Raw genomic sequence first — 12,801 nt, forward strand, 5'->3', positions numbered from 1 at the left:
CTTTATGGTACTGCAATGGAATCTAGGGTGGAGGGAAATCCAGCAATGCTTCATGTGTCTGTTCTGCAAGAAAGACAAACCCAATGTCCCAAAAGAATTCTCTGGAAACTTTTTTCTTTCACTTTCTTCTTTCTCATCTTGTAGTGGTATTTATCTTTCATACATTTCTGTCTTGTTTTTTGATTTGTAAATATATGGAAAGTAGCAAAGGTGGGTTTTTACAAGACATTACCATTTCTGAATTTAGTTAAAAAAATTATATTAGATTTTCCAGAAACATATCAAAGCAGACCCAGTTCTTGCAATGTTGTGGGTTGAGTCAGCTGCTATGGAGCTCTCTTTATCAAACAGCCAGAAGAATGTGATATGCTTTGTGACGCTGTTAGCAAGAAGAATAATTCTGCTGAACTGGAAACAAAAAAACCTCCAGTTTATCAAGCTTTAATGAATGATGTAATGAAGCATTTGCAGTTAAAAAAAAAAATTACCCTGAGAGGAAAGATAAATATGTTTTACTCAATATGGCAGCCATTTATAGACTACAATAACAAAAACAACCCCAGGAAAAGATAATAATTTAGTAAAATCCATAGAACTTGACATCCTCCAAGTTGTATTATTATTACTATTTAAATCTATTTTTTTTTCTTATTATTTTGGTATTTTATTTGTTTTTACTCATGTTTTTTTATATCTTATCTTTTTATTTATTTATTATCATTTAGTTTTTTGTGTTGGTTTGAGGTATGGATAAACCTGTCTCAGATTCTTTTTACCTGTATTTGAAAAAGAAAAAAACCCAATAAAGAGAAGTTTAAAAAAAATATATGTATCGTATTTTCCGCACTATAAGGCGCACTTAAAAGCCTTTAATTTTCTCAAAAAACGGCAGTGCGCCTTATAATCCGGAGCGCCTTATATATGGATCAATTGGTTAATTGGTTGATCCATACTGGTTGTACACGGCGCTCAGCGACACTGACTCGGATAATGACGAGAGGGAGCCGGGCATGTTGGATGCCGTACTCGCCCAACTGTTCAATTCGGACACTGAAGAAGAAGAATTCGAGGGATTCGTGGACGGGGAATGAACTGAAAAAGTGAGCTTTACGTGTTATACGTAACTGAACAATGTTGAGTTATGCACTAACGCAGGGGTGCCCAACCTTTTTTGAACCAAGATCTACTTTTAAAGTTACCAGTCTGCCGAGATCTACCAGTCCACATAGTGAGCCATAGCCTTTACCAACAGCCTACAAACGCATTTAATACTCACACAACAAACAGAAAATAATAAATGAGAGTTCTGTAAAAAATAATGCAGACTACAGACTACAGCAGGCTGCTGTGAGATGATTTTGCTTTTGTTAAATTAGCTGCAGACACGGTGAGAGTGAACGGAGTAAAGTCCAATCGACCGTTTGACCGGGTCACGTATGTTCCCACCTCGGTCCGTACGGATCACGGATCAACTGTGTGCTGTAGCACTAAAAGTAAAAAGTAAAAAGGTTCGCGTGGTGGCTGGCGCTCCAGCGCAAGTGTGTGTGTGTGTGTGTGTGTGTGTGTATGTGTGCGCGTTTGCGCTGTTTGTTGGTGTGTCTCGTCCCCCGCGATGCTCACAGTCATGACAGCAGAGAGGAGCAGAGAAAAGTAGCTGCAGCTTCATCAAATGCGCTTAATACTCGTAGCATAGTTTCTATATATGACTTTTTGGTAAAACATTTACCCCCCCGGTTTTACCTGCACGTCATTGCGCATGCCTGCACTCTCTCTTGCGCGCTCTCTCTCTCTCTCTCTCTATCTCCGCCGCTCGCTCTCTCATGCACACAGCAATTTCATGAATAAATGAAAAATTAAATACACACAGGTCGGAAGTATACTTGGGCTCCCAACACAGGTATCGTGTGTGGGAAACAGTGCAATGAGATGAAATTGAAATCACTTTTCTATTTTACAATTGTATTTTATATTGACTAAACATCTCGCGATCGACTGAGAATCAGTCAGCGATCTACCTGTCGATCGCGATCGACTGTTTGGGCACCCCTGCACTAACGTTTGAATTAGCGGTATCAGACTGTGTTTCTTTTACGTGTTTACAACTGAACAAGGCTGGGAGATATTGTGAATATGCACATTAACGTTTGAACAACGTTGAGTTATTGTGAATGCACTACGTATAAAACTACGTTTTGAGAGTTAAGAGAAACGTCAAAGAAATAATTTATTTGGGGAAATCGTCTTATGTACTTTTGTTTTTGTAGTTTTATACGTTACGTTTTATACGTATTTATATTTATATATTCACAATATCTCCCAGCCTTGTTCAGTTGTAAACACGTTCTATTCTATGCGCTTTATAATCCGGTGCACCCTATATATGAAAACAGTTCTAAAATAGGCCATTCATTGAAGGTGCGGAAAATACGGTATATTTTCTCTTATCCTAATTTTACATTTTTGGGTGCACTGGATCCCCCATCCCCCATGGATACGCTGAGACAAATGTAATAACGATAAACTATTGAAATCCCACATGTACAAACCTGAGCACAACACAGCAATAGATAGGTCAGCTGACTCAGAATGCATCAAATGTTTCTGCTCATTGAAACTGGAGCATCACAGAAAAATCTTCAAAATACACTCAGGCTGGTTTCACACTATAGGGGACCCGGGCCCTTTGATCAGTGTGAACACAAACGTACCGTACTTGTACCGTACTCGGGTTCCATGCCTGAGTCCGCTTGAAGAGGTGGTCTGGGACACGAGTCATGTGTAACACGAGTGCGGTCCATGGGAGATGTGAACGCAACCGTGATCAAAACAAGGAAGTCAACTGCTACAGGACTCAATTCTAAGTGGCTCCTGTCGCTTTCTGAAACCCTCGTATCCGCGCAGCACAGGGCCCATTTTGTCCTCTGAGCTGCACGATAGATGTGGAAGTAGGCAGAGCATGATTGTAATGGGGAAGGTTGTAAGAAGACATGTGTTGGGAAGGATGCCATAGGACTGATGAGATGAACGGTTACATGTATTTTTTTAATTAGACATTTGTTCTCCAAATAGCACACTTGATTAGTGCAGTCTTGTCATTAAATCGCTTTGGAGTGACCTTGCTCTGCCTGTCAATGTGTCAGTGAGTCATTCAGTCAGTGTGAGAAAAAAGTCTTTGCTCTCCACTCTGGGAGAAATCAGATCTCCATCTTAATAGCCTCCATTGAAAGAGAGTGGACAGAAACGTACACGTTCTGTAGTTAAGAAAAGTAATTTAATCTCAAACAGGAATCAGAAGCTCTGTACATTTATTCACTCTGGCAGCAACGTCTTTTGCATCTGTGCTCACATCCTTCTTTTCGTCTATCTTGTCTGCTCTCAGTTTGTCCTTTTTTTACTTTGTATTCCTGCTGTCTCCACAGCGGAGCCAATTTCCTTGCTCAGACAACACAGTATGTTGACTGACTCTCTCTTTCAGTTGGCGATTTTCATTGTGTATGTGAAAAAAGTATAAAGAATTCATAAAGCGTTTCGAATCAACTCAAACTGTGTCTGTATAATTAAGAATGTTTACCAATCTCAAACAAATGGTTTCACACAATTCTGTTTCACAGACATTTTCTGATTCACCCTCCTTACCTAGGAGGCACAATGTTCTTTTACATTTGCTTTCACACCAGAAGCTGCCCGACTGATCTGCCTACATCACAATACTGTAGTGCATATGTGCCAGTATTCACTGCATCTGATTGTTTTCTGATTTATCAAATTTCCCTCTGGAATTAATAAAGTATTTCTGATTTTGATTCTGATTTCTGAGTCCAATGACATATTCCTGACTGATGGACCAGTGGTGCTAACTGGTTTAAGCAAGTAGGTGAAAAGTTGCTTACTGGTATAATATGCCACATTTTATTGATTAATATAGCAGACAAATATAATGTGGAGAAATTTTAGTTTTTTAAACAGTGAAGTCAAACTCCCTCTAGGTTTGTTGTTTTTAGCACTGTGTTCACACCGGCGGGACAGCGCTTACATCAGGTTGTGTTTCACTAAGCGGCTCAAGCATGTTCCATACTTTTTTTTTCACATTAACCCCTCCTTGTCCAACCGTGAGCCCTGTCACTGCATGGTGGAAGAGCAAGGGCCCAAAGTAATGCCATATGAAGAGGTATAATGGCAGAATATCATCTCCTCTCTTAATGGGGCCCCATTCACTCTTGTGGTCTAGTGTTCCATGCATTATTCTTGTGAAAGTCTAAGTTTGTCTATGAAAGTGACTGAAGGAAAAGCAAAATAATTATCCATCTGCAGTTATAAAAGAAAGAGGAAAATAAATAAAGGAAGCATAAATAAAGGTAAAATAAAATCAGGACAGTGAGTAAGTATACAAGTAAGTAAGTAAGTGGAGATGGAAATAAATTGGAATAAAACAACTGAATGCAGCTCATTTATCTACCATATATATATATATGTATATATATATACATATATATATTTGCATTTCAACCTAAACAAATTCTAAACGTGCTGACTGTGCTAAAGGTTAAGTTAGATGTACAGAGTCATCATTTTGAGACCTCTAACATCAGACCCAGAATTCTTGTTTATCCAATCAAATAGTTGTGTTCAGAATTGCCTTGACAACATTCAACTCATCCCACATTTGTTTTGATGTTTTAGTCTGTTCTGCAGTCATGGCGGGACAGATCTGACCTACATACCCGCACTCAGAGTCACGCTGCAGGACGTAGTCTGAGCCTGGAAACACACACAGACATGTGTCACGTTGAGAACAAAGTCCCGCTGAAGGATGGGGGGGCTTGACGTTTTATAAAACAGAAGAACTCGTTTGATTTGTGTCTCAGCAGAGCAGCTCCTGACTCCTTCATTATGGAGACAATTAAAATGTAATGAAAAACTATGAACAGCCGTGTGCCACATTAACTTTCATAATTGAAAATGATGAGTTGTGACAGTGGCTGGGATTGAAAATGTATGAGAACATTTGTCTAGGGGGGGTAAACCTGAGAATGACACTAACATTAAACAGGGGTCACTGTGACACATTATGGCAGGTTGTTGTAAATAATGTGAGTGTGTTTGCGATGATGATGTTTTCAGGATGAAGGTTGTTGTCCCTTTTCTTTCACTTTAAAAAGCTGCAGCTGCGAGCCATCATATTTCCACTGTGAAGTTTTATATCAGAGGAGGAAACTCCTTAAGGTCAAGTTATGGATGCTTCCATTCAGGTGCTAGTGAGAAATTCTGTTTATTGATGAAAAGCCCCTTCAGATGAACCATTTAGTTTCCAACAGGAAAACACAACAGTAGTGTGATACAGACATAGTCACGCACAACATACATACATACAGGCTCTCACACACCCATCTGTCCACATATCCCTCCCACAAAGCCACCCGACCCTCACAAAACCATCAGAGGTAGATACACATAATGACATATTATGCAATCAAGAAAACAAAATATATTATATTAAGGGGGCAAGAGGACATTAGCATTAGAAGCAGCAGCATGATTTTGTGAGAAAGTGTAGAAGTGCTTTCTTATAAAGGTGTAGTGAATTTATTGATGTTATTGATGGAAGAGTTTAGCTTTAGGGTGCAGGTTTTCTCAGTGGTTGTATACGGTCCTCATGGCTTGACTCTGGCCCTCAGTCCTTCTTTACTTCCTGTCTCTCCTCAGCTGTCCCGAGAAAAAAAAGCGGGGAAAAATGTGTTTAGGTTGTGCTGTGTTCATTTAGAAAAAGGCGACTTAAATTCACATTCACTGAAAATATTTTGATTTCTTTCATTGAAGCAACTTCATAATGTCAAAACATCAACTTAAATAACTCACTTCAAAACAGTCACCACCAAGGCCAGACAATTATCATGACCATAGGTAATGATGTATGTTTCTGCTGATGGGTAAAAAGACTTGTTGCTATTTTGTAGATCAGTACACCAAACACATTCGGCCCCTTACATAATAGAAGGCAAAGATCACCAGGAACGCTTGTAACACACACGCTTACATACACACCACACAGGAATTCATAATCAATGCCCACTAATCAATGCCAGGAATAAAAAGTGTAGAACAAATCTGCAATCCAACACCACAGAGACTGAATGTAGGCTATTCATGGTTTTCACATGAAATCACACACTTAAGGAGCCGCCTTGCTGGCTGGCAAGAAAGACTTCCTACTGCTGAATGCTACAGAGAAGTTCAGCCTCAGTTATTACCTACATTTTTTAACCAGTTTTAAGGTTTTGTTTTAAGTCAAAGGCAATTCTAGTTCAATGTGATGCACTAACCGATGAGGAGGCAAGCCCAGGCGGTACTCTTAATGAATCCAATTTGAAAATCTGATACTATCTTTGGGTAACCTGAGGTAAATCCTTTCTATTAACCATGGACAGACAGGCCCTCACAATTGCGTTCAACTTTTTCCCCAAAAGTAAGTCTTGCCCAAGGACACATCGGACATGTTGCCCAGCTGGGCCCACCTGTCCTTCATGCCATGCTGAATGATCTGATCCTCCAGGACAACCTCATCTTCTATCACTGCGAGGATGCCAACGTTCGTATCCTTTGTTATGCCATCCTCAGTGTCTGTAGATTTACAAGAGACAGAAAATATAGATATAGCTGTGAAATGTTAGCCGGCAGAGCCAAGTTGGTGTGATGTATGATAATGATGAAACACTAGGGAACTCTAGAGCAATAATTCCCAAAGTCTGGGTCCCAACCGACGGGTGGGTCGCCAGAGATTTTTTATGGGTCGCCAAATGAGTTTTCAGAATGTTTACGCTACAGTATTTAATGTGACATTTCTGCCTGCAATACAAATTTAAGCCACATGGGGGAGCTCCGCTATGTCACACTTGCCCTCTCCACCATAATAAAGCACAAAATAAGGCTCTTCCACCAGCCACTGGATGGCGGGAGAGCTAAAGTCACCGTCATGGATGCTTGGCTAATGAAAAAGAAATGTGATGTTCCAGACCAGACAGCTACCGAAGGCCCACAGGGCCAAGCATGTGGTGAAAGCCTGTGTAGGGGAGGTGAAGTGACCCCTTCGCGGCTCGTAAACCAGACAGTATCAAGTGAAGACTAGTGTGAGTCCAGCATTAACGTTAGCCACGCTAGCATTAGCCATTGACTCAACCAACCGGCAGAGGACCATACAGAGGGTAGACGGCTTGAAAAAACATTAAAGGGACACTTCACCCGTTGAAACATGAATCTGTATTGACATTGTAGTAGAAATTTGAAATACATTTTGAAGTTGGTGCCTTCTTGGCCGAGAAAAGACAAAAAGTGTCTTTTTGGCTCATGTGTATGAAATACACCAAATCCCAGAATGCACAGCACTGCATACCACTCCCACTAATGTCCTCTATAGAGAACAAACCACATGACATATTTTTGTAGGCCATGGGGTCTAAGGAGAATTCGCCTATGGGATTTTTTCATTGGATTTTGGATCATAGCAGAAAATAATCTCTGGCAAACACACGTTTCTGATGCATAGGCGTTTTGTTTCAGCAGGATAATCAGTGACGTCACTAGCGTTACGCTTCAGACGATCTCAGATAAACTAATCCACGTAGTTTAATAAATTGTTTACTAACATAATATTCACCTTAACCTAAAAATTAAACCTACAGGAGACATCTCAGACTAGTGAGAGAGTTCCCGGCCTCTGTGTCCGGCGTGATGACGTTTAATGTCCCTGACTTACAAGGGTTTCAGTCTGCATTAGGTTTTGTTTTGTGTTTTGCAAATTTAATATTATGTTCCTGGGTTTTGTTGTGTTTTGGTTTTCATCCTTGTCTCTGTCTTTCAGATCCTGCCCCTCTTGTCCCCGCCCTGTGTGTCAGCTCCGCCCTGATTACCCTCACCTGTGTCTCGTTGGTCCCTGATTGTCTGTGTATTTAATCCCTGTGTGTTCTCCCTCCTGTTGCCAGTTTGTTGCGTTCTATGTGTTCCCTTGTTCCAGCATTATTATTGATTTTGATCTTCGTGTATGACCCTCGCTGCCGTTTTGACCCTGCCTTGCCTAGCCCTCTGGATTTGTTTATTATTGCCTTCTCGTGTACCGAACTCTGCCTGGATTAAAGGATTGATTTATAACTCTCCCTCTGCGTCTGCGTTTGCTCCATACCGTGAGTCTTTGTGTCACTGACAACCACTGTAGACTCATTTAGCCACTTGTTGACTTACCTAAGGTAGTTTATGTGGTCTAACAAAATGCCAACATCTCTTAAGCTTGTGTTAACCACAGACCTTATTTCAGGCATCTAACCACAAACCCATTCAAAATCCACATTGACTTTTAGACGATAACTTAAGTAATGCTAACTTACTTCCGGGTTTTAGGACTCATTCCTGTGGCGTTATATTTCAGAATCAGAAATACTTTATTAATGCCAGAGGGAAATTCGATCGTTACAGTTTCTCCAAAATATACAATATAGCAGTAGAAATATAGTAATAAAAACATTTACAGACATATTTACTGAAACACATCAGACCATTTCCTCAACTGATTCAGAGATTTCTTCCAGAATTGATCTTGGAAATTCCTGTCAGAAAACAGACTCTATGTCTGTGTCCATAGGCAAACAGTGAGAGCACCGATACTACCAGTCCGCCCCAGCTTGAGCCGGCTTCAGCTCGAGCCGGCCCGGGCTCCTCGTCCTCACCGGCAGGCCTTATGTCTTGGCTGCTGAGCTGGCAGCAGCCGGCGGCGTCTAGCACTATAGCAATATAGCGGCGAGACGGTTGCTGCCAACACGCCAGTCTTGTGTCGCGGTGGCCCTGGTGGCCAGTGGCAGCCAACGGCGGCAGCGGCCACAGCAGCCAAAACACAAGACCGGCCTGTCGGCAGCAGCCGTCTCGCTGCTATATTTATATTTTTTCCGCCATTAGCAGCTTTCTCCATAGAGCCTGTTAGCATAGCTTCCAAGCAATATGGTGGACGTTAAGTTTTGATTCTGGAAGTAAGCTCCCACCCACTGATCTGTGATTGGTCTGAAGCTTCAGTGGTTGAAAATATGAGGAACAAGCATTGTAGTTTCACCCCGCTAACCGCAATAGCTTCTGATGGTGCAAAAGTACAATTTTTGCATCACTGGAAGCTCCTTTTCAGACTCAGAAATACAAAGATTTCCCATCTCAGGGGAAAATGAGGGCGGGATGCACGGTTATTCAAAAATACTACCAGGTTTCTAATGATACAAAGATTAATGCAAATGGGTGACGTATCCCTTTAAGCATAGATATAAGCAGCTAATCGTGTTAGTCTCGGCTGAATTTGATGCATTATTAGCCCTATGGTAACACTGAAGGGAGTTTACACTCTACTGAATCAGTGCATAGAAAACTTAACAAAACATTGTGACAAAGTGGGTGAGAAGCTCTTCTCTTATTCATCACTTGTCACTTAAATCTTCATTTGATATCAAATCACATTCAAAAACAAACAATCACAAACCCAAATGAGTGAGGGAGAAAAGTTTAAGATCAGAAGAAATAGAATGAAAATGCATTTAAAAATCACTAAATATTATCTGTATAATATAATTTTCATGCTTTTATTTAGTAATATTACAAAAGAAGCCACAAAACACAACTACATGACATATTTAAAAAGGCTCTATTTTCTTGCTTGATGCGGCGCATCACAGTACCGCTGCTTGTTACCTAATCATTACCTGGTTGTCTGCTCTTTGAGGGGGAGGAGGGCAGGTGACTCATCCACACCCATTACTCGTTACACATTTTTAAACCTTTAATCTCCCCACTGGTCTCCGGTAGCTAGGGAAGAGAAAGTGAGAAGGGGGATCTCACCTCCCCATTGGTCTTCGGGAGCCGGGGGAGAGCAAGGTGGGTTCGGGGATCTCGCTCGATATCTCACCTCCCCACCGGTCTCCGGGGGAGAGAACGGGGGCTTCGAGAGAGATTGGAGGAGAGTGGGCAACTACAATTAAACAGTTATTTAATAGTGCAACAAAACTAATAGTGCAAGGGGGGGAAAGGGGGAAGGAGTGTTCAAATCCTCTTGGAGAGACAGTGAGTGTCCCGGCTGAGCAGTGAATGAGCAGGCAGGCAGGCATGAGCACATAACACAGGATCACACAGAAAGATATAGGATACTGAGGCGTGGTGAAAGACCGGAGTAGATGCTTGAGGATGAGGGGTAGATTGTCAACACATGGGCTGTCTGTACAGGTAACCATGCACTCACACACACAGCCATGCACTGCAGACACACAGGGGAGTATTTATTTGAATAAAAATGTATTTTGTTCACAACACCACAATCACAGACCCAGAAGGGCATTGTGGGCCCATTGTGTCATTGGTTGGTTAAAGTCGTTATCTAACTAGCTAACACATAAGCAGTCTAAGGTTAGCTGAAATGTTGTAAAGCTAGGTTACTTATCCGGCATGATTTATCTTTTTATTTTATTTTATTAAATGAGCAAACCTAATAACTGACATGCTATGTTTCTTGATATTGTTATATCATTATTGTGATTGAAATTGTATTTAAAACCAAGAATCGTTATAAAAATCCGCTCCTAGATGCGGTTCATTGACTGTACAGTTATTTTACAGCAAAAATAAAAACGTCTGGTAAGGTCTCAAAAAACTATGTAGGGTAAAAACAAAGTCACATAATTGTAATCTGGCCTGCATCATTACTAATGTGTACATGTTTACAGTCTGAGTGATAAGTGGACTATACCGAGAGTAACAGGTTTTACTTTCACCATGCAGGCTGAAATTCATAGGACTATATACGAGGGTAGAATATTTCTCTATGTATCCAGATAAAACTAAAGGTAAGATGTGATTTAATATAACTGTTAGTGATTTAAGAGACTAACCGAAACGTGAACACAAACATCAACAACCGGCGGTGGTGTAATGTAATATTAACCGAGCATCATGCTGCTTAAACTGATAAATATTCTGCATTGTCTTCCACACACCAATTCAACAGTCACAAGTTGATCATACTGTAAATTTAATGACACTCATAGAGAAATTGTTCTAAAAATTGACAAAACCTGACAAACGTTGAGGTGATTGTGACTGTGTCTGTATTTAACACCTTTGAAAGGAAAGTGTTAACCCAGGAGACCAGTGTTACACACAACAGGCTGCTGTTATGTTAGTTAGGAGGAGACATGGGCACAATAAAAGAAGACATAAAGATCACGTTTTCCCCACACATGTTAATATGTTTTAAATGTCATGCATTTATTTTTTATTTCGCTTCAATAATCGTTAAGGAAGAGAAACACCATGATTAAACTACAGGCTATTGTTGCCTTTTTATAGCCAAAGAAAACTGAACATTCACAGCCTCTGTATTCAAAAGAATTTCAACATGGACATTTATGTCTTCCTATTTCCCTCTTCTCACCAACATTTTATTTTAAACTGGGGATTTCCTTTTCCTCAGGTCGTGCGTCTCTCCCCCAGCTCGCCCCCTCTGGTGCGTTCCTCTCCATAATGCGCTCATCTCTTCCCTCTAAAGCTGCTGCTACTCTGTAGGACGCTTTGATTGGGGCACCTCACCAATAAAATACTATTTTATATTTTATAAGCAGTTTGTCACCACACTGCACTTTTACTCTTCAAAGGTTTATGAGTATGTGCGTGACAACTTTAACAAAGCTTTACCACACAGTCACACCATCCACACAGCTGATCCAGGATTTACTGTAGCATCTTTTACAGCACTAAAGGTCATGTACAGGCAAACAGAGAGAAGGGAAAAGAAACAATCTGTGATCTCAAATAACAAAGCAGTCTCAAATCTTTTTGAGGAATTACAGCTAATTTTGTTTTACTTTGCATACAGTACATCCTCTGATAAATAAACTGAAGTACTTTGATTGTATTTCTGTGGTGTTCCTGTAGGTGACCATGATGTAGCCAGACTGAAGCAGCAGCTTGTGAAGGTGGACACCATCATCTTGTCTTTGCAGTGCTGATTCTGAAGAGAACGCCTTCACATAGGACTCAAAGGTAAAATGATCTCTCATATGATTGGACCGTGTTATTGTAACCGCTATCGGCATTAAAGTAATTTTAATAACAATTTATAATCTTTCTTAAAATGTAAGGAAGACTAGCAGAAGATTTTAACAGCCTCTATGGTTCTGCAAGAAGTTCATGTTTAAATTGTTCTTCTTTCTGTCTTCAAGGAAATCAGTGCCCAAAGGAAACAGCAGTCCAGACTCTGATTCCAGCTCCGGTGAGGTTCTGCACACAAATCTGATTATATGAGAATATTTAAGATTAATTTAATTTATCAGGCTGGCCCATGTGATGACAGTTTAAAATAATCTTCAATAGAAAATGGCAGGAACACTTTGTCTTAAAACATAAATTCATAAAGCTGATCATATTATTGAATTCATCATGTCTTTTATATTTTGTTTTTCCTCATAAATAGTTATCCTGTCATAAAAACAAACTTTAGAACCTGAAGTTTAGCAGAACCTGAGGACAGATCTGATTTCAGGTCTGAGGCATAAACATCACAGTAAAATTCATTATACTTTACATTTAACTCTGTGATTGTTTTTCTTTATTACAGAAGATGCTCTCAGATTCAGATCCATCAGCAACCCCTGACAACATGGAGGACTCGTCCCCTGAGTGTTTCCTGTCCCCTCTCGATGGACTTCTTCTCTTTAGTCATTAACTCTTGAAAACAGCAGCACAACATGCCAGACTGTTTGACAAGTCTGTGATTGAATAAATGGAAAT

General features: G+C 40.3%; 1 long non-coding RNA gene across 1 annotated transcript; it reads left to right on the forward strand.

Annotated features, from left to right (window-relative positions):
* The first annotated feature begins 11,945 nt into the window (after positions 1 to 11,945).
* LOC136178514 (uncharacterized) lies at positions 11,946 to 12,765 on the forward strand. Its single transcript, XR_010665918.1, has 3 exons — positions 11,946 to 12,054; positions 12,234 to 12,283; positions 12,629 to 12,765. It is a non-coding gene; the product is annotated as an uncharacterized lncRNA (long non-coding RNA).
* Positions 12,766 to 12,801: the final 36 nt, after the last annotated feature.

This window comes from Labrus bergylta, chromosome 3, assembly GCF_963930695.1.
Source record: "Labrus bergylta chromosome 3, fLabBer1.1, whole genome shotgun sequence".
NCBI classification, from domain to species: domain Eukaryota; kingdom Metazoa; phylum Chordata; class Actinopteri; order Labriformes; family Labridae; genus Labrus; species Labrus bergylta.